We start from the raw sequence: 21,001 nt of genomic DNA, 5'->3' as shown, positions 1-21,001 counted from the left end.
ACATGTTGGGACAATGGTGTATGTAAGAAAAAAATAAAATAATGAGCATGGGAATTTAATAATGAAAGGGAACAAAAAAAAAAAAAAAAAGAGAATGGTGAGTGTCCCCCCTCTTTACCGTGAGTTGAAGAAAAGAGAAGAAAAAAATTTGTTGTTCATCCTTTTTTTTCATTTCTTTGAGCTGAAATTCTAAGGAAGAAGGGAGGGGTTCTTGCTTCATGCTTGGTTTGGAAGAGGATTAGGAGGAGGTTTGGCCATACTTGTGTCTAGATTAAGGTATGTTTGAGGTTGTGCCATGAGATTCATGCATGTTCTTAGTTGCTAGCTTGAGTTCTAATTAGTCCATGGTTCAAAACTTTGCTATATCATGGGGATGATATTCGGCCAAGGGAGATTTTGTGTTAATGTCATTGCATGCTAAATATGAAGCTTGTTAATGATACATGTGATGGTGGATTGATGACTCTTGGATTTTCTTTTTAGCATTTTTGAGTAAGACATTAAGTTTTGGAATTGATGGAATGTAGAGTATGCTTAAGTTGTGTTATGAACAACTATGTGTTAAATCGAGGTTTGCTAAGCTAGCTATTAAGGTGAAGTGCAATGTTAGTGATTGATTAATAGTGTATATACATGTATGCATATTCGCCATCACATTAAGAGCATAGGTGATGATGAGTCTATGCTTTGTACATTCGACCATATATATATATATGCATGTGTGATTGGATTATTGATAGTAGGGCTATAGCATATGGTTATGAGCGAATAGCTAAGAGCATGAGGTAGCAAGATAAAAATTTTACCATGCCGTTCAGTATGTCATAAAATCATTAAATTGTGAATATCAATATGTGTAGCAAAGCGGTTGAATGAGTTAATTTATTTGTTTAAGCTCAAGATCCTAAAGGGAGGCGTCCAACAAGGGAAATCGAAGGTCATCGAGTAGCCGACTTGGAACTATTTTACACCACACAAGGTAGGTCACTAAGCATATATTTTGTATTGATTTAAATAGACATAATGTCTATGTAATTATGCCGAAAGGAATGATAAATTTATATACATGTATGTATGTGGTGATGAAAGTATTGAATGAAAAGAAAAGAGGTGAGATGTATTGAGTTGTTGATTTGGCACTAAGTGTGCGGGTATAAACATTTGTGATCATGAGAATGGCACTAAGTGTGCGGGTTTAAAATTTGTACAGCACTAAGTGTGCGAGTTTGATCATATAGCACTAAGTGTGCGAGTTGATTATATAGCACTAAGTGTGCGGACTCACTATATGCTTTTGAATCACTATTGACACTGAGTGTGCGACATTATTGAGTCGATCACAGACAGCGGATCGGGTAAGTACCTTGATTTAATGGCTAATAGGCGCTATGTTTATATTTGGAGTTGAGCTTGGTAAGTTTCGAACCTATGTGACAATTTAAATTGAAGTCACGTACATAAGAATTATCGTGGAATAAGTGAAAGGTCATGTAGATGTATGATTGTAACGAAAACAAAATGGTGTATAAAAATGCTTCAAATATCCTATTGATTAGTATATGGAATGTGAATGTGTAACTTGGTATGAGATTGAATCGAAAGGTCTAAGGAACTATGGTATAGTTCGGTTTGAATGGAGTAATTAGCCTCGTTCCATTTTGTTTCCTCTTGCGATAATGTTATTAATGGTTGGTAGTGCATTGCTTATGACTTACTGAGTTATATACTCATTCGGTGTTTGCTTGTCACCTATTTTAGGTTTCTTGGACTCGACTTTTTGCGTATTCGGGACCATCATCGAAGTCATCACACCGGCTAACAACTTTTGGTATTTTCTTCGTAGTTGGTCTAGGAGTACATTTCGGCATGTATAGGCTGTTATGCTTTGTTGAAATTTGGTATGTAAACTTTTAGCCATGCGAAAATGGCGTAAATGTTCGGTTGGAATTGGTTTTGTGATGTTTGGACACAAATCATGGTTATAATTTGGGACTTGCATGATGAATTATTAGTTAAATCAAGGAAAAGTCATGAAATAGGCATAGTTTGTTTTAGTAATAGATGCTGACAGCAGCAGTGGTGTGGATGTGAAAAATCACTAAAAATATCAGGAGTGGAATTAAATAGTGAATAAATTATGTAAATGAGCCTTGATGAATCTACTTTCATATGGAAGAAACGAAACGGTCATATGAGTTGTATATTGAGAGATATTTAAGTATTCGTGAAACAGGGCCAGAACGGTTCCTGGATTCCATGTTCCGACTTTGTAAATTCATTATAAATTAAACAGAGATAATTAGGAGTCATACCATATATGTATAGATTCCTCTTTGAGTCTAGTTTCTATAGAAATAAACTGCATCAGTATTGAAGCCCTGCACGGGGAGATATTCAAGTTGTAACGCACGAAGGTCAGTGTAGTCGACCCCTGTAACATGGGAGACTTTAACTAATAAAATGTACTAATTGGCTTGACCAAAAATTCTAGAAAAAAATATGTAGATGGACATATGAGTCTAGTTTCATGAAAAAATTATGAAACTGATTTTCAAGTTTTGAAACTCCAGATATGATTTTTAAGGAGACAGTGGCGCAGTAACCAGCTTGTCTGGAAAATTTTTTATGGACTGTGAAAACAATTAAGTTAAGTCTGTGTGCACCTTGTATTCGACTCGATAGCGGACTCGGCATGGGTGTTACAAATACAGATCGATGATGTGCAGCAGTGATAACGAGATAGAGTCATTACAGATTTTAAATCGGGATTGTCATTACCCCCGAAAAGGAAGATGTTAATTGTATTGTAGTTGATTATTGGGCAAAAATCCGCATGATTGTTTCATTTCGTACAAAATTCTTATTTGATAGATCAACTGAGCTAAGTGTTCCTAAGTGAGTAATTCAGAATTTTGACAAAATGCTCTAGCACTGTGTGTTAAAGTTCAAAGGTTATTGGAAAAATATATTTGACGCTAAAATCGATTGGTGATTCTGAGGAATTAGGGAAAGTGGTCCATAAGAGTTGGAAGAAACTTCTTCTGGTAAGATTTTTGGGGACAAAAATCCCTAAAAGGGGGAGAGTTGTAACAGCCCGATTTTAGCTAAGTCGAAACAGTGGTTTCAAAACCACAAATCCGATGTCAAAAAATTTATTTTATTATTATTTTAATATTTACAGCATGATATTAGAGTTGTGTGAAAATTTCGTGAAGAAATTTTACCGTTTAAATACTTAATTTGGTAAAAAGGATTAAATCGCGTAAGGCGTAAAATATGAGTCCTATTAGTTAAATGAACCAAATAGTTATAGAACTTTAATGTGGAAGTCCTTATTTGGTAAATGGCCCATTAAAGAGATAGTGAATTTTGATGGTTTGACATTAGTGTAAATATTAAATGTTTTAAAGGTTATTTTGGTAAATAAGTGATAAAAGACAAAATAAATAAAACTAAAGTAATTTCTCATCTTTATTTCTCTCCTCCACTGAAATTTCAAACAAAAAGGGCAGCCACGGATGAAGCTTCATTCGGCCATGGTGTTCTTGTATGCATGTAGGTATTTTCTACTCAGTTTTTAATAATTTTTATGTTTTCAAAATCGTTGTTGCTTAATCTATCTAATGAGGGGACTAATTTGCAAAACTATTGAATAGTTTGAGATTTTTCATTGATGATAATGCTAGGGTTTCAAAGTTTTATGGAAGAAAATAAATCCTTGTTGTTAAATAAACAACTTTTGTTAAAAGATTTTTAATGAAATTGTCAAATACGGGCTAAATTGATAAATGTGAAAAATAGTGTGTTAAATATGCGAAATTATGAATTTTATGGGCTGATATGAGCATGTATGATTTTCGGCTAGGCTTGGGCGTGATGAAATTTCATGAATTTTAATTTTACATGCCTAGGCACTAAATTGTAAAAAGGTCAAAAGTATAGGGGCAAAACGGTAATTCACCATAAGATGAAATTTGATTGAATTGAGTAGAATAATGATTAACTGAGTTGACTTTGATTATTTAGATCAAGTTAAGCCTCGTGCGGGTCTAGATCGAAGGAAAAGCAAAGATTCAGACTAGTTGATCCGTTCTGTTGTTTTAACGATCGAGGTAAGTTCGTATGCAATAAGCATTGTTACATTTATGCTTTTAATGCTTTGATATCATATAAATTGTATATATGTGACTATTGTTATGTTTAACGACATATCGGCTAAGAATGGCACTTAGTGTGCGATTTGAAATAGCTTCGGCTAAATGTGGCACTTGGTGTGCTATTTGAGATAGCTTTGGCTATACATCAATGTGGCACTTAGTGTGCGAAATATTGAGAATGGCACTTGTGTATGAGATATTGAGTATGGCACTTAGTATGCGAGACATCGAAGATGCAATGGCATTACGTGTATGTATGAAATGGTAAGGATAGATACAGGTATGTATGCAAAACTCATGAGAAATGATTTCAGTTTATGATGCATCTTTGTAACGAAGTAAATAAGTAAGTCATGCCTATGAGAATGATTTTTTTATGACCTTGTGATTATGGGTCCATGCTTATGTTGTATAAATATGTATTTATACCATGATGGTTGAAATGATTTGTAAAGGTGTTATTAACTTGGTTATCATTATTTACACTAAAACAGTTTTGGACAACACCAGAGTCAACTCACCAAAAATAGTGGAAATCGAATTAGTGGTTGAATAAGATATGAAATTAAATTTTATTGAGTCTATTTTCTTATAAAGGAAACGTTGTAAGCAAAAGAATTTTATATTATGAGATATTTGAATTTTTGTGAGACAGAGTCAAAATGATCTCAGAATCCCCTGTTCTGATTTGGGAAAATCATTAAAAATTGTACAAAAATAATTGTAGGTAAAAATTTATATGATTAAAATTTTTAATGAGTATATTTGAAAAAGAAACAAATGGGAACATCATCTAAATTTCTTATGGGGAGATAATAAATTTTTAGTAAAGAAAGGTCGAAGCTGTCAAATAGTAAAATTGGGATAACTTTGAAGAATAAACTGTTCTTATTGGCTAATCCATAAATTCTGAAAATTTTATGATAGAAATATATATGAGTCTAGTTGCAAAGAAAATTAACGGATCATAATTTATAAATCTGTAGCTCAAGTTATAAATAATTTAGTGACCGTTACTCTAGTAGACAGCTTGACTGAATTATGTGCAATTATGATTGCGCTACCTTGAAAACATGTTGTTAGAATTTGGAAAAAGCAAGTTAATAAGTTGCTTATTATTTTCATATGGACTACTTACTCCCCTTCCTTTCCCATCTTTTATAGGTTTATTCAGCTAGCTCGGGTTGGAGATCGCCAGAGATTCAATCACACTATCAAGCTACCATTTGGGGTATAAGTATTCAAGCACTTGAGTTTATGGCATGTATAGGGGCTTAGTCAATTGTGTATGTGTCATTTGATTTGGCCAAATGTATTGGCTTATGATGATATGTTGATTCATTTTGTATATATAGCCATGAGATGTGGCTTATATTGACTATTTGGGTTGTAATGTCTAATTATATGTACTAGCATGTGCCAAAGGTCATGTGGTGTGATAATGTTGTTTAATATGGATGGGTATGTGGATATGGTTTAGGTGCTTGATAGTTGGTTGATGACATAATTGGCATAAGCATGAAATAAGAGAATGGGTTAACGATAGTCATGGCATGAAAATTTGATAAGTTTAAACTAGGCAAAGTATGGTACCTTATGCATGAATAAATTGATATGAAATCACCATGATCATGACTTGCTTGATAATGTTTAAATGCTCAATTATGCCATGAAAAGTGCTATTAAAATTATGTTTAAGCATGTGCAAATGAGGGTGCCAAATGTCTTGGTAAATAGCCACTTTCTTGGCCACACGGGCAAAGGCACGACCGTGTGTCTCTGCCGTGTGGAGGGCACAACCTAGCACTTAGGCATGTGACTTGGCCGTGTGACTCTATTTTGTTGCTGATGTCATAAACAGAGAGTTACACAGGCTGAGGACATGGTATGTGTGACCACACGGCCTAACGCACACGGGAGTGTGTGACCACACGGCCTACCCACGCGGGCGTGTGTCCCTGTTTCATGATGAAATTTTCTAAGTTTTCCCAAAAGTTTTCAATGTTTCCGGTTTAATCCTGAATAATCTCTGATACGTGTTTAGGGCCTCGTAAGCCCATTTATGGGACGTTATACATATGTATTAATGTTTTTGATTTGAATGAAATTTTATGGCCTGATTTTATGTGATTGTGTATATTTAAGTTCAGTAATGCCTCGTATCTTGTCCTGGCATTGGACACGGGTAAGGGGTGTTACAATGAAAACCGAATATACCTGAAATAGAAAAAAAAAGAGAGGTCTAGCTGCTGTTATATAGTGAATTCTCTCTAAAAAGTTAAAGAGAGTTCTTGCTGTTCGTTGTCACACTAGGTGGATTACGTAGAGGTCAGAAATTTTTGTAGCGGCTTGGAATCGACATACATTATGTAATAAATTGCACAACAATTATATTTGGTTTTCCAAATGATTAAAGGGAATCATTCATATCCTTCTCACCCTGATTCGTTCTTCAGACATGGATCCCTAGATGTGATCATCGGATTAATTTTTTCGCTATGCCATGAGGTGTACCAATGTTCTAATAGTTGTAACAGAGCCACTTGTGTGATACAGACTTGGGTTTAAATACTTGGGTGATGCAATTGCATAAGATACATGCTTTACTTTTCTTGCATTTTCGGTTTTATGTTGAATATGTGATAGTCGTTAATAATGCTTTAAGTCGTAATATGCATAATATGTTCCTTTTGATTATTGTTTAAATGTTAATCATAGTTTTGTGCCTATCAGGTTTTGTTTTTGTTAAGTGTGAACAAATATGCTATCTCGATGATAGTGATGAAGTTGTGATTTCCAGTTAAGAGTTAATCAATTGTTTTCGTTCAGACTTGGAACAAGGGTTGTTTCAGTAAGAAACCTGAAGGATGAAAATCTTGAAAACATGATACTGATGATAAATGTAACGCCCCAAAAATCCTTAAGTTTATTTTTGCATGTTTGTGACAGACAACTATGTATCTGCTTCAGTGGTTAAGTGTTCTGGATGTGTCTGAGAAGTCTTGGGTTCAAGCCTTGGCTTGTGCAAAAGTTTTGTTTTTATTTTAAATAAGCCTTGTCTCTAGTCAGTAGGTTCTTAAATAAATGTGGGTATTTTATGTTAGAATGGGCTTGCTAGTATAGGGGATAAGTGGCGTATGGCAGTTACTTGAAGTTTGAGGTTTGAATCTTGGTGAGCATAGTGGAGTGTTTTATTTTGCAGCTGTTCTGTGGGAGTGGTGTGGTTTGACTGAAACACTAAAGTGTTTGAGTGGTTTTTGAATTTTGTGGTTGAGGGAGGAGGGGACGGCATAGAGGGATTTGGGGAGGAAATTGTGGGAAGTTAAGGTGAGAGGGAGTGTTGTGCCAGAATTAAACTCTGGGCACTCAAGAATTCGGCCTTGATGGGTATGCTCCTCATTTTGATTTTTGCCTGCTCTTTTCTGCTTGGAGGCTGAATGTTGTAGGGGTTCCGTTCGTGTATCTTTCTATCTCACCTATTTCATCTTTGGCAACCATTTCTTTTCTTTTGTTATTTGACTTCTTCCTTCTTTGGCCGAACACACTCTCTCTTTTCCCCTTTAACACATTCGGGTTTTTCTCGTTTTTGGTCTTGTCCAAGCTTGTTCGTCCCTAGTGTCCTCCTAGTAACCGATTACCTCTTCTTCTCTCCCTCTCCTAATCAATTCTTGTTTTAGACAAATACACCTTCTTCCCCCTCTGTTAACAGGTTTTCTTCTCTTTTCATCTTGATATTTAGACCGAATACCTCATTTTTCCCCCTCTCTTTGCAGTTTTGCAATTGTTCTTTGATCAGTCGAGTTCGAGTGTAAGGTTCTTTTACCACTCTCCCTTACTTTTCTTTCTCTCGATTATTCTTTTCTTTCATCTGTTGTATCAGCCGATTACTCCATCTCTGGTTCAAGTGCACGGCTATTATCCTCTCTCTCTCTTTCTGTTGTATTAGTCTTTTATCTAACATCTTCTTTTACTGTCGAATTGCTAGAAGTGTGGTGGTGCGAGCCTTTGTCTCTATCATACTGTGTGCTTGTGGCTCTCAGGTTGAGTGTAGGCCGATTGCTTTTGACTCTTATTCTCAGTTGTACACCTTTGTTAAGTTGTTATAGTTAATAAGTTTGGTTGGGATGCAGGTAATCGTAAAAGGGCTTGTAATCTATCTTTTAGATAAATATTATTAGAGGGGTCGTTTTAACCTATCGTGTAGAAACTAATTGTGTACTATGATTGAATCTAGGTTGAAGTGCTTAAGAGGGGTGTGCACACTTTTGCAAACAAGGTGTGTAATCTCCATTCCAACTATTGAAATCGACAAAAGTAGGAATAAGTGAATGTTAACGCTACAAGAGCGTACGCTTGCTCGTGTGGTAGTACCGTGTGACTAAACATGGGCGTTTGATCGTGGAGGCCACCATAAGCTATTTTATGGGTTTAGGTCGTTTTGGGCCTTATTGGGTCGAACTGGTCTGTGTGGGCCCTACATGGGTGAATCACACGAACGTGTGAGAAATATTGGGCCAGGCTATGTAATCCACACGGCCAAGGCCATTTCTAGGCTATGTGGGCCACACAGACGTGTGAGCCCACATGGGCCCGTATTATGGGCCTTGGGCCCATTTTAACTGTTTGATTGTTAAGGTTGCACGGGTCATCCGAGACGACTGTGGACCTACTGTTGGGTCGGTAAGTGTACTTGGACCCCTAATCGATAAAATGACTATTATGCCCCAGTGTGATAAAATGACTGTTATGCCTCTATGAGATGTATGGTTATATTTAAGCACGATGCCTTAAACATAATGAATACATGTATGATATTATGAAACGTCACACGATGATGTATGATATGTTGCATGGGATGGGTTTATTATGATTGAAGAAAGTGTACTGTACTGGCAGCTCTGCTGCAAATACTGTTTAGTGCCGCAACCGGTGCTACTTGGAGTGTAGGGATGGGTGGGTTGATTATATCCCCACATGGAGTGTAGGGTTGGATGGAAATGGAGTGTAGAGGCTGGTTGGGTAAGATCTCTTGATTGTATATCTGTACTGTACTGTACTGTCACTGAGGTGGGCTTTAACCCAAACTGATATTGATGCTGTAATGGGCTAAGGCCCTAACTGATACTGAACCGTCACTGGATTGGGCTTAGGCCCAGACTGTGTTTACTCACTGTTTGTTTATTTGATATGGGATTACACACTGAGTTTTCATAACTCACCCATCTGTTTATCTATACAGGTAATCCCCAGTCTTAGGCGGATCGGTGCTGCAAGGGACTCAAAGGTGGCCACACAACCGTACATACTTCCGTATTTAAATTTTAAATTATAAGTAATTTTTATTTTGGGTATTTTTAATGTAATAAGGCCTCCTTAGATTTTTATTTTTAATTTGGGATTTTAATTTACTTTTGTTATAACTACTAGGATTAGGAACTCGAGTTTTGAAAAAAGAAACAATGTTTTTACAAAGTAAACGCAAAAATGCAATCGATTTAGAAAGCTTCCGCTATAAAGCGATGTCCTGGCATTCAAAAAGTTTTCAAAGTAAATACCTTTTAATTGGGATACAAGTTTTAAAATGAATGACACGTTTTAAAATCATCAATAAGATCACACAACGAAGTTAAATTTGGAAAGGGTTTTCAATGATTTCACACTTTGCGAAAAAAACACTTCAATGTGACATTGCCAGATTCGACCATAAAGTCCAAGCCGAGTTTGGGGTGTTACAATTAGTGGTGTCAGAGCCAAGTTGTAAAACTTGGCTGTGGATTTGGGTTTCTTCTAAAACATGAAATTTTCAAAAAAAAAATATACCAAATGATTTGGAAGTATTTTGAAATGTTTCTACTGAATGTGTTTTAAAATGTTTCTACTGAATGTGTGGTACACCGAGTCTTCGGCGCCAATTTTGTAATTCTTCTAAAACTATTGATTGTTTAAATTGAAATACTGAGACTACTATAGGTAGTAGACTATACTAAAATACTCTATTTAGGGTAGACTAAAAATTGTAGTAAGACTGCGATCTGCGAAAATGAACTCTGAATTACTAATACTATTTTCCATAAAATATCTATTAATAAACACTGGAACTGTAAAAATAATGCATAAAACTGTTAATACAAATAAGATACAATTCAATATGTGCACCAGAGGTACTCGCGGAAGGGGTACAAGAGGCCGCGACAGAGGCTGTGGAGGTGCTTGGGCTGGGTCTTCGTCATCTGGCCACATGCCTAATGTTGAAGCTAGAGAGGCACCAACTTGACCTGTGACTGAGACTAGGTCTCATGATCGTGTGGTTGGGGACAACACACTATCCCAAGCTACGTTACGAATTCTGAAGAGGGTCGCTGGGCCCAATACTAGTGCTGTGGGCCATGGGTGGGTTATGGAACGACTCCGGCCTAATGGAGCTAAGATTTTCAGGGGTATTGCTGGAGTTGCCCCTAATGTGGTTGAATATTGGATTGAGGCCACAGAAAGGATCATGGAAAATCTTGACTGCACCCTTGAGCAGAAACTAAAAGGTGCAGTGTCACTGCTGTGAGATGAGGCCTACCAGTGGTGGCTTACAGTTAAAGAGGGCACTCAGCTCGATCGGTTGACCCGAGAATTTTTCAAAAATGCTTTCTAGAGTAAGTATGTGGGTGCTAGTTATGTGGATGCTCGGAGGAGAGGGTTTCTGAATCTGACTCAGGGGGATAAATCGGTGGCTGAATTTTTGCGATTAAGCTGATATGCGCGAGGGACGGTGGAAACTGAGTACGAGCAGTGTGTTCGTTTTGAAGACAACTTCAAGGATAGTCTATGGGTTTTGATAACTCCACAAAGGGAGTGAAATTTTGCTGCTTTGGTTGATAAGGCGAAGATCACTGAAGAGGTGAAGCGCGCTGAGTGCCAAAACCATGAGAAGGAGAAAGATAGGAACAAGAGGGATTCAAAGCCCTCAAATTCCTTTCTAAGGCCTAAGAAAAAGGCCAGAGTTGATGGGCTAGTCAGATTTGGGGCCCCTATTACTACTACTGGACCGCAACCCTGTGCTGATTATGGGAGATGCCACCAGGGCGAGTGTTGGAAAAGGATTGGGGCATGTTTGAGATGCGGATCATTGGAGCATTATATCAGAGATTGTCCACGAGGGCTCGATCAGGTGCAACCTATGGGTAAGGGTATTTTACAACCGCCGAGGGGTTTTTAGCAACCACCGAGAGGCCATGGTTAGGTCAAAGGTGGTAATAGTTTGGACCGTGGTCAGAGAGCACCAGGCAGGGGTGCTGGTCATACTGAGGCGAGTTAGCCAGCTCTGGTTTATACTACACGTCGTCGAGAGGAAGGGGATGCTCCAGATGTTATCACGGGTACTTTCTTTATCTATAATGTACTTTATACTGCACTGATAGATATAGGATCTACCCATTCTTACATAGCTTGTGTGACACCTCAAAACTTAGATATTAATTTAAGTATGTTGTGTTGCATAAATATATGCTTTCTTTAGTGGTTAAGTGTCTTGGGGAGTACCTGAGAAGTCTTAGGTTCAAGCCCAGGCATTTGCAAAAATTATTGTTTTTAAGAAATAAACCTTTGCCTTTAGTTACTAGGCTTTTAAATTAATGTGAGTAAAACATGACAAAAAAGGGCCTGCTAGCCTAGTGATAAGGGGCGTGTGGAGTGTACCTTGGTGTCTGAGGTTCGAGGCTTGGCGATGTAGAAGGAGCATTTTATTTTGCTACAAGTGCTGTGGAAGTGTCCTAGGTTGTCCGAAATTGAGGTGTTTGAATAGTGTTTGAATGGGTGGTTGAGGAGAGAATGGTGGAATGATTTTAGGAGGATTTTGTGGGATGTGGAAGTGGAGGAGTTGTAGCTGAATAGGTACTCTGACCACTCAGGGATTTTGGCTGTGGGTAAGTTTTCTTTGCTCTTCTCTTTTTCGGCTTCTAACAAGTGGGTTTGGGTTCTTATCACTCTTTTTCTGGGTATCCAAATTCTGCTAAGGGTTTTTACGGGTACTTTTCATTTTTTTCATTTTTAGTTTTGATTTTCAAGTTTAGTGCCCTACTGACCATTTTTGCTTTTCTCCCCTACCTCTTCGTATTCACTTTTTCTTTTTCTTCTTTCCTAATTATTAGCCAAACACATCCCTTCCCTCTCTCAACTTTTTCGGTTTTGCTAGCCGATTCTCTTCTCCTCTTCTTCCTTTGCTCTTATAGATCGATTGTTCTCCTTCTCTGTCTCTTTCAATCCCTTCCCTTTTCACTGGTGTGGTGGACGAGTATTGATTGGTAAGCCCCTGTTTTGTCTCTGCTCTTCTAGCTTTCCTCCTCTTTTTTTGAATGCCGATTCTCATCGTTTTCTCTTAGTTACGGTGTTCTTTCGGGTTTTAATACTTCTCGTGGAGTGAAAGAGTTCTCTAGTGCTGTAGAAAAGATCGGAACCTGTCTCTCGTCTCCCGATCGAAGGTAACGCTATTCGTTGATATTGTATTGAACCAAGGTATTTTGGCTTGGATTCTTTGGTAGTGGCCAAATACTTCTTTCCCTTATTTTTTGGGTTTTCGTTTTCTATAGGTTGGTATACATTGATTTACATATTGGGCTTTAAAAGCCGTCGGTGGATCCACGATTGTCAGGCAGCCGTGCGATCCTCATATACTTCCTCTGTTCCATAGTTCCCACCCCATATGCAACCTAAGCAGAACATCATATGTATGCACGGCACATCCATAAAACTTACATTCAACACCTAGGGGTATTTTGGTTGTTTTCGCCCTTAGAGGCATTTCGGTAATTTTCCCTTAATTACAGTTTTCACTTACCTTGGCCCATGAAAAAGTCCTGTGAGCTAAGATGAACGGATACTATGCACCAGGTAGGAGTCCAAAGAAGAGGAGGTGGGTCATTAAGACCGCTTAAGTACCAAGCTCTCCTTAGATCCAATCTTAGACATGCATATACTCATTGCCACACCTTAACCCTATGACTTGTTCACGGTCGCAATATATTAATTAAGTCTTATGTAGTTATCATATACTAGGCACAAAACCCCTTACAAAGCCCCAAACAAATTCACATACATGTATCTGGCCATTAAGCCCATTAATATTCATATAGCCCATTAGGCCTAAATCACCTGTATATGGCCTATTAGGCCCAAGTCACATTTATATGGCCCAGTCACATTCATATTCATGCTCACATACAAATTCCTATCACATAGCATCAATATTCAGTTTTTGCCTATTATGGGCCCAACAGCCCATCGAGCCCATTTAGCCCATTTTGGCCCGTATGGCCAAATCACGACCCAAGTCCACGAAATTGCTCGTGGGTCTAAGGCAACCTATTGGTCTTCCCCTTACGAGTGTTCGCTCACTCGCAAGACTACTATAGCCAAACTTTTGGCTTTTCGGCATTTCGACATTTCGACTTTTGCCGATTCATAGTGTGTGTGTAGTGTATGTACACACCTGGTAGGCAAGCGTGCTGTGATTTCCTTAGCCCAAACCTACAATCAATATCACTTAAATATTAATCACACATACTTATCGAATAATTTACCAAAAGCCAGAATCTCACCTTAACCTTACCTTGCGCGATAAGCATAACAGACCCTTTACTAACCACGATCAACTCCTAGATCTGTACCAATTATAACTATTAAAATCAGAATAATAGGTGACTCATATCCAACACAAGCCTCCTTACCTTACTATGGCTATTTGGGCAACCTTAGCCAATGGATGAGGAATACTTACCAAAACCGCAAAACCTAAGGAGCAACTCGGCAATGAGCTAAGATCCAAGATCTGATACTAATTCCCTACCACAGTTGATTAGAAAGAGTGAGGGACAATATTCGATACTTAGCAAAGAAACCGATTGGGAGAACAACACTTACACTAGATTTGACCGAAGTAGAAGGAGTAGTGATTGCACCAAGGGTATTCGGCCAAAGAGGTTCAGTTCTTTACGATTTTGTATGCCAAAAGAGAGTTATTCGACTCCAAGGAAAAAGAAAGAAAAGTCAGCAATGAGGTATAGGAAGAATAGAAAGAAAAGTTAGCAATGAAGTAAAGGAATAATAGAATTTGACACAAGGAAGGAGAAAAAGAAAAGAAAGGCAGAGGGTTTTCGGCTTTTAGAGAAAAGAGTTTCTGGTAACAGGGTGAAGGAAATTCGATCAGTAGCTTCATACCCTAGCATTCGACACCTATTTATAAGCCTTATAGCCGAATTTTCCCATGCCCAATTCCCCATTCAGCTTTATCACTTCTCCCTTCTCATCTCCTCGTTTTTCTCCCTGGTAACCCTTTGAACCTTTCCTTAATTTTCTCTCCTTAACACTTACCTTGGAGTCCCCTTTCACGCCAATTCCATCCTTCTAGAAGGTCAAAATTAAACTTCTAAAAATATTAAACTAGGATTCGAACCTTGGATCTCCTTGCTAGCCACTAATGCCACCTCCTTACACTCTAAGTGGCGTCACTTAGCCACTCTTCCACAAGGCTCTTTGATGCCATTTTTCCCTATCTTTATTTAAAAGGCCAACTACTTGCCAACAAGGTCCTTTTAATAATTAAACTATAATTTCATTTACCCCTAGGTTCAAACTCAAACCTTAATTAAGACCTACTATAATTATCACATGGCTAGGAACAAAAACACAATTTTTATCAAAACCGAAAACAAAGAAAGTTCAGGATTTCAGGATCTTTGGGTTTCAGGATCTTTGGGGCGTTACAAATAAAGATCATAAATTAATCAAAATTCATTCTAATACTGATATGAGAAGATCACATGATAATAAGACAAAATTTAGGAATTTTTCTGATAAAGATATAAACAACCCCCCACACTTAAGATGCACATTGCCCTCAATGTACAAAGTTAGATTTACGACTATATAGATATAAGATAATAAGATAGGGAGAGACGTGAAACTTCCTAAATGATGAATGGACTCCTTGAATTGGAGTTATGGAGAATAATCGGCCAAGGCCCTGATAAGAGTGGAGGAGGATACTCCGGTGGTGGTAGAGGTTCATTAGTCTATAAGTCCTATGCCAAAAGAATATTATATCTGGTAATAGCTATAGTCGTGGTCGAGCAGGACATGGTAGTTGTGGAGAACCTTTTCCAGTAGAGTTTCAAATTCCTAAGTGATGATGAGCTTTAGAGCTCTTTATAACTCTTATAAAGTCAAAAACTCTTTAGGAAATATAAGGAAGCATAATTACTCGCAATGAAATAGCCGAAACTATAAATTGTTCAATAAAAATTATAAAACCTAAAAATGAAATAATATTAAAGGAAAATAAAATAAAAAGTACTTAAAGAAGATAAATAAAGATAAAAGTGAAAATAAAAATAATAAATAAAAAGTTCTTAAACATCGTTATCATCAAATGGTTTGCGAGGTGGTGGTGGCGATAAGATGTGAAGTTGCTAACAAATCTGATGTAAAGTAGCATCAATGTGATCAAATCGCTGAAAACACTGCTGCTCAAATCGAGTGAGGCACTCAGAGATGTCAGAGTATGAAGTCGCCGCATGAACTGGACGATGGATCGGGGTTGGCTGAGAGGGTGGGTCCTCATGACGTAGGAGACATCATCAATAATGTACTCTAGGTCCTCCTCCTCGATGGACTAGATGAGGCGGTACTAGGAGGGTAGGTTCCACGCCGTTTCTCGATCATCCTCATATGAATCATGCTTGAGATGCCCTGTGGGGACATCTGGCCGATGAGAGTGAGGGAGGATGATTGTGCTGCTGTGTTGAGGAGCTCGAAGTGCCGTGCCAGTCTAGTCACATAGGGGACAATGGAGATGACTCCTTTCCTATGCCACTCAGTTTGATGGCGGATGGCGAGGGCAATGAAATAGGGAAGGTCGAAGACGTGCCCGTTCGCCATGCTCCACAAGAAATAGGCGTCGTGAGTGTTGACGACGCTGGTGCTCTCTCACCGTCTTGTCAGAATGTGGGCCAAGATGGCATGTAGGTACCGCATAGATGGGGTAAGAGCTGATGCCTTAGAGCGGCTAGGATCATAGGTGGCTGAGTCAGGGACTAAAGCACTCTAACACTGCAAAGGAGAATAGTGGATATGTCGATGGAGGGTGTCGAGTTCGTTGTCGTCCATGAACTCCTCCGTGTACAGTCCTAGTGTCGTACCAAACTCAGGTACGCTCAACTGGCGAACCAAACCACTGAGGCGGAACTGGACCGTTCTTGGATCATCAAACTCTGTCATAACGATTTGGAAGTGAAAGGTCGAACAGAGTTCCAGTGTGAGCTCGAGGTACGTTGGCTCGATGATCCCAAAGAAGAGCTCCCATGGATCAGTCGACAGAAGGGCTCTGACCGTGTTAGCCAGTTAGACTTGTTCAAGTGCGGCCTAGTCAATGCATCGGCCCTCACCTAAGGGTCGGGCTTGAAGTATCTGAAAGAGTTCTTCCTCTGGTCCTAAGGGAAACTAAATAAAGGGGTGTCTGATCTCCGCGGTAGGACCCGAAGATGACGTTGCTCCTTTCCTCTTCTTCGAAGTAGGGACGGTGGTCTTTTTGCCACGTGAGGTTGACATGGTATACCTGCAATGAAAAGTCAAAGTTAAGACATTACTCCCTAAGAATGGCATCGAGAGGTATGCAAGTATGTTAAAATTGAAGAAGAATACTTCATGGGCATCACAGGTAACAGGTAAGATGAAAAGTAACTAAATCCTAATAGAAATCATTATTAACAATAGGAACATGGGAATAGTGCTAAATGGAATATCTAGTGAATGAATGCATGTGGGTTTGATAATATGAAATATGGTATGGGTAAGCATGAAATCCAAGTAAAAAAAATGGATGAATGTAGCATAATGTATTGACTAAAATAGAAAATTTCTAATAAAGAGAATAAGTATTACTATCATTATAACCATGAATATTTACTTAAAATAGTCAAATGAAACAATAAAAAATCATTAAATAAGTAAAAGATTTGAAAAGAATAGAGAGAAAAGAGTACACAAACGCAAGAGGGAAGAGCTTGGGTCGTCGAGGGTGGTGCTGTGGTCGGCGCACGGGCGTGGCAGGGAGGGCATGTGCTGAAGTTGCAGTGGCTAGGGTTAGGGATTTGGGGAAGGGGATGATGAATAGTGAGGGGTTTATATAGATTTTGGGGCACACGGCCCTGAGACACGCCCATGTGCCCTTATTTTAGCCCGTGTATTTCAAGATTTTCAAATTTGGGCGCATCTAAATTTGGCCCACGCTTGTGCTCCTTGGATGTGTTGGTTCACACGGCCGTGTCCTACTTCGTTCGCTTCTCCCACACCCGTGTAAATAGGTCCACGCCCGTGTTGTTTTATCAATCATGAGCACGGGTGGTGGGCACGGGCGTGTCGCACGTCCGTGCTAAATTCTCAGTTTTAACCACGGTTTCTAGACAAAGGCGTGCCGCACGCCTGTGTTGTTTTGACAGGCTCGCCCACGGCCACGTCGCATGACCATGGCAACTTATCGCATCTCGTGTTGGGGAAAAATTTTACCTTATTTTCACACGGCCGTATCGCACGGCCGTGTCTTTGTTCGTGGTGTGAGCACGGCCTAAAGCATGCCCGTGTTGCTGGCCGTGTGGATTACAACACCTGTGTTTCAACGACTCAGTTAGTGATTAGATGTTAAAAACTAAAATTTTAAAGAAATCAATATTTTTAGTGCTCGGGTTGCCTCTCGAGAAGCGCTTATTTAGAGTCTAAGCTCGACTTACCTCTCTTTGCATGGTTACGATGGTGTGAGGAGTTTACACTCCTCATCCTTACTATCAATTTTATCAACATAAGGTTTAAGACGAGTACTATTTACCTTGAACGTGCCGAATTTGGAATGAATTACCTCGACTGTACCGTATGGAAAAGTGCTAAGTACCGTAAGAGGGATTTCTTCATTTGGTTCAGAAGTGGTAATACGAGGATCTACTGCATCTAATAGCACTTTGTCTCCAACCTTAAGTTGATTTGGGGAAAAATTTAGCTGGTCATGGTGTGGTTTTGGTTTATCGTGTGTTCTCAATTTATGTGTCAGCCATTTACCTAGCTCCTCGATTTGTAGCCTTCGTTCTTCATAGATAGGTCCTTTATTGTTGCTTGAACTTGGCTCATGTATGTTCTTTGAACCTATTTCCTGCAAAGAAGGTTTCACCACATGATCAGTATTAGTACTACGATTTACACAATCATCCTTGACATTTGATGTGTTACTTGAATTACGAGCTTGAAGAATGATTGTTTCCTCACCCACACGAAGTATGAGTTCACCTGTACCAACATAAATTATCATTCTGGCAGTTGCTAAAAAGGGCCTCCCTAGAATTAAAGGTACTTTACTATCCTCCTCTGTGTCTAGAACAACGGAATCAACTGAGAATATAAATTTGTCAATTTTAACGAGTACATCTTCAATAATACCCCTAGGAAATCTGTTGTTTTATCTGCTAATTGAATGCTCATCCTAGTTTGTTTGGATTTCCCAAGACCTAGTTGCTTAAACATTTTGTAAGGCATGGCATTGATACTAGCCCCTAAATCAGCCAAGGCATTGTTAACATCTAAGCTACAAATTAAATAAGGAATCGTAAAACTCCCTGGACCTTTCAATTTGTTGGCCAACTTATTTTGTAGAATGGCTGAGAAAACTGCATTCATCTCCACATGCGACGCCTCATCTAACTTCCGCTTATTTGCTAAAAGCTCCTTTAAAAATTTGACTGCGTTCGACATCTGCGAAAGAGCCTCAATAAACGGTAAGTTAATATGTAATCTCTTTAAAAGTTTAAGGAATTTACTGGATTGTTCGTCTGAGTGGTCTTTCCTTGTCGCATTGGGGTATGGTACACGTGGTTTGTATTCTTTACTTACCTGTTTTTGGTCATTGTGGTCCACCCCACCTTTACCTTTACTTACCACAGTTTCTTGCCTCGGTTCTGGTTCAGGTGCAACTAGCCCTTCCTCATCTTGAATGGTAATCGCATTGAGTTGGTATGTTGGGTTATATTCAGTGTTACTCGGTAGGCTACCTTGTGGTCATTCAGATATCAATTTAGTGAGCTGGCCTATCTGAGTTTCGAGCCCTTAGATCGATGCTTGTTGATTCTTAAGTGTTGTCTTGGTATTCTAAAAATGAGTTTCTGACACCGAGATGAATTTTGTTAGCATCTCTTCAAGGTTTGGCTTTTTCTCTTATTGGTAAGGTGGTTGTTGGAAACCTGGAGGTGGTGGTGGTCTCTTATTCCCTTGGCCTCCCCGTGAGAAATTTGGGTGGTTTCTTCATCCTGCATTGTAAGTGTTTCTATAGGGATTATTTTGAGGTCGAGGATTATTACCCATATAATTTAATTGCTCATTTTTCATGCTGTGGCGATAAGGTGGGTACTCTGAATTATTCGTTCCTCTTTCACTTGCATTGCATTACTGGGTGAACCTGTGAATAACCAAGGAAACCGTCAATTTTTCTATTCAAAAGTTCTACCTGATTAGAGAGCATGGTGACCGAATCGACATTAAAAATGCCACTGCTTTCATTGGCTTTGTCCTCATGACATGCCACTGATGATTATTCAGTGACATCTCTTCTATAAATTCATAAGCATCCTTAGGTGTCTTATTATTGATAGTCTCACCAGCGGCTGCGTCAACCATCTGTCTAGTCGAAGGGTTCAGGCCATTGCGAAAAGTTTGAACCTGTAGCCGGAGTGGTAACCCATGGTGAAGGCATCTTCTCAAAAGGTCCTTGTATCTCTCCCATGCATCATAGAGTGTTTCTAAATCCATCTGTACAAACGAAGAGATATCATTACACAATTTAGCCGTTTTAGCCGGCAGAAAATATTTTAATAAAAACTTTTCAGTCATTTGTTCCCAAGTAGTGATTGACCCTTGTGGTAACGAGTTCAACCACTGTTTAGCTCTGTTCCTCAATGAAAAAGGGAATAACCAGAGGTGAATGGCATCATCAGAAACACCATTAATTTTAAAAGTGTCACAAAGTTCCAGAAAATTCGCCAAGTGAGTGTTAGGATCCTCGTCCTGCAAACCATCAAACTGAACAAAATGCTGTATCATTTGAATTGTGTTAGGTTTTAGTTCAAAATTATTTGCAGCAACAGCAGGCCTAACTATGCTTGATTCAGTTCCTGTTAAAGAAGGTTTAGCATAATCATACATAGTACGCGGAGCAGGATTCTGATTAGCAGCAATCGTAGGAGGTAGCGGATTTTCCTGGTTTTCAGCCATCTCCTCGGCTGTGGTGTGAATATCGTCCTCTTGATCTTCCTCTCTGTATCATAAGCTTTTCATTATTTCTCTTTAGTTTCTGCGAACTGAGCGATTGATCTCACTATTAAAAAGTAATGGTCCTGACGGGTTTCTTCTGGTCATAAACTAGAAAAACCTGTCAGGAAATAAAAGAAAAGTTAGAAAAGTAGAATTAAACTAAACTAAAAAATAAATTGCAATAAAAGTAAAATGGCTAAAGTAATAAAAATTGAGTGTTCCTAATATCTTAAGTTCCTTGGCAACGGCACCAAAAACTTGATACGTGATATTCGTGACAGGTTTTAAAAATTTATAATTAATCGTTCTTGAAACTAACTATTATCACAATGAAGGCAAGTGTACATATCGAACAGTAGTATAGCTTTAGCAAGACCGGATTGTCGAACCCAAAGGAACTAAGAGTACTAGTAATTAGTTTCTTTTTATTATATAGCCTAATAATTAAGAGATTTGTTTATTTAAACTAATTAACTAAACTAAGGGTGTACAGAGAGAAAATTGGGGAAAAACTT

The 21,001-nt window shown here is 38.6% G+C and overlaps 1 non-coding gene across 1 annotated transcript; it reads left to right on the top strand.

Moving 5' to 3' along the window:
- The first annotated feature begins 19,911 nt into the window (after positions 1 to 19,911).
- LOC128287490 (small nucleolar RNA R71) lies at positions 19,912 to 20,018 on the top strand. Its single transcript, XR_008278190.1, has one exon. It is a non-coding gene; the product is annotated as a small nucleolar RNA R71 (small nucleolar RNA).
- The last annotated feature ends 983 nt before the right edge of the window (positions 20,019 to 21,001 follow it).

The sequence above is a fragment of the Gossypium arboreum genome, chromosome 13 (genome assembly GCF_025698485.1).
Source record: "Gossypium arboreum isolate Shixiya-1 chromosome 13, ASM2569848v2, whole genome shotgun sequence".
Lineage (NCBI taxonomy): Eukaryota > Viridiplantae > Streptophyta > Magnoliopsida > Malvales > Malvaceae > Gossypium > Gossypium arboreum.
The sequence above is the reverse complement of the archived record's forward strand: the minus strand, read 5'-3'. Positions and strand labels throughout refer to the sequence as shown.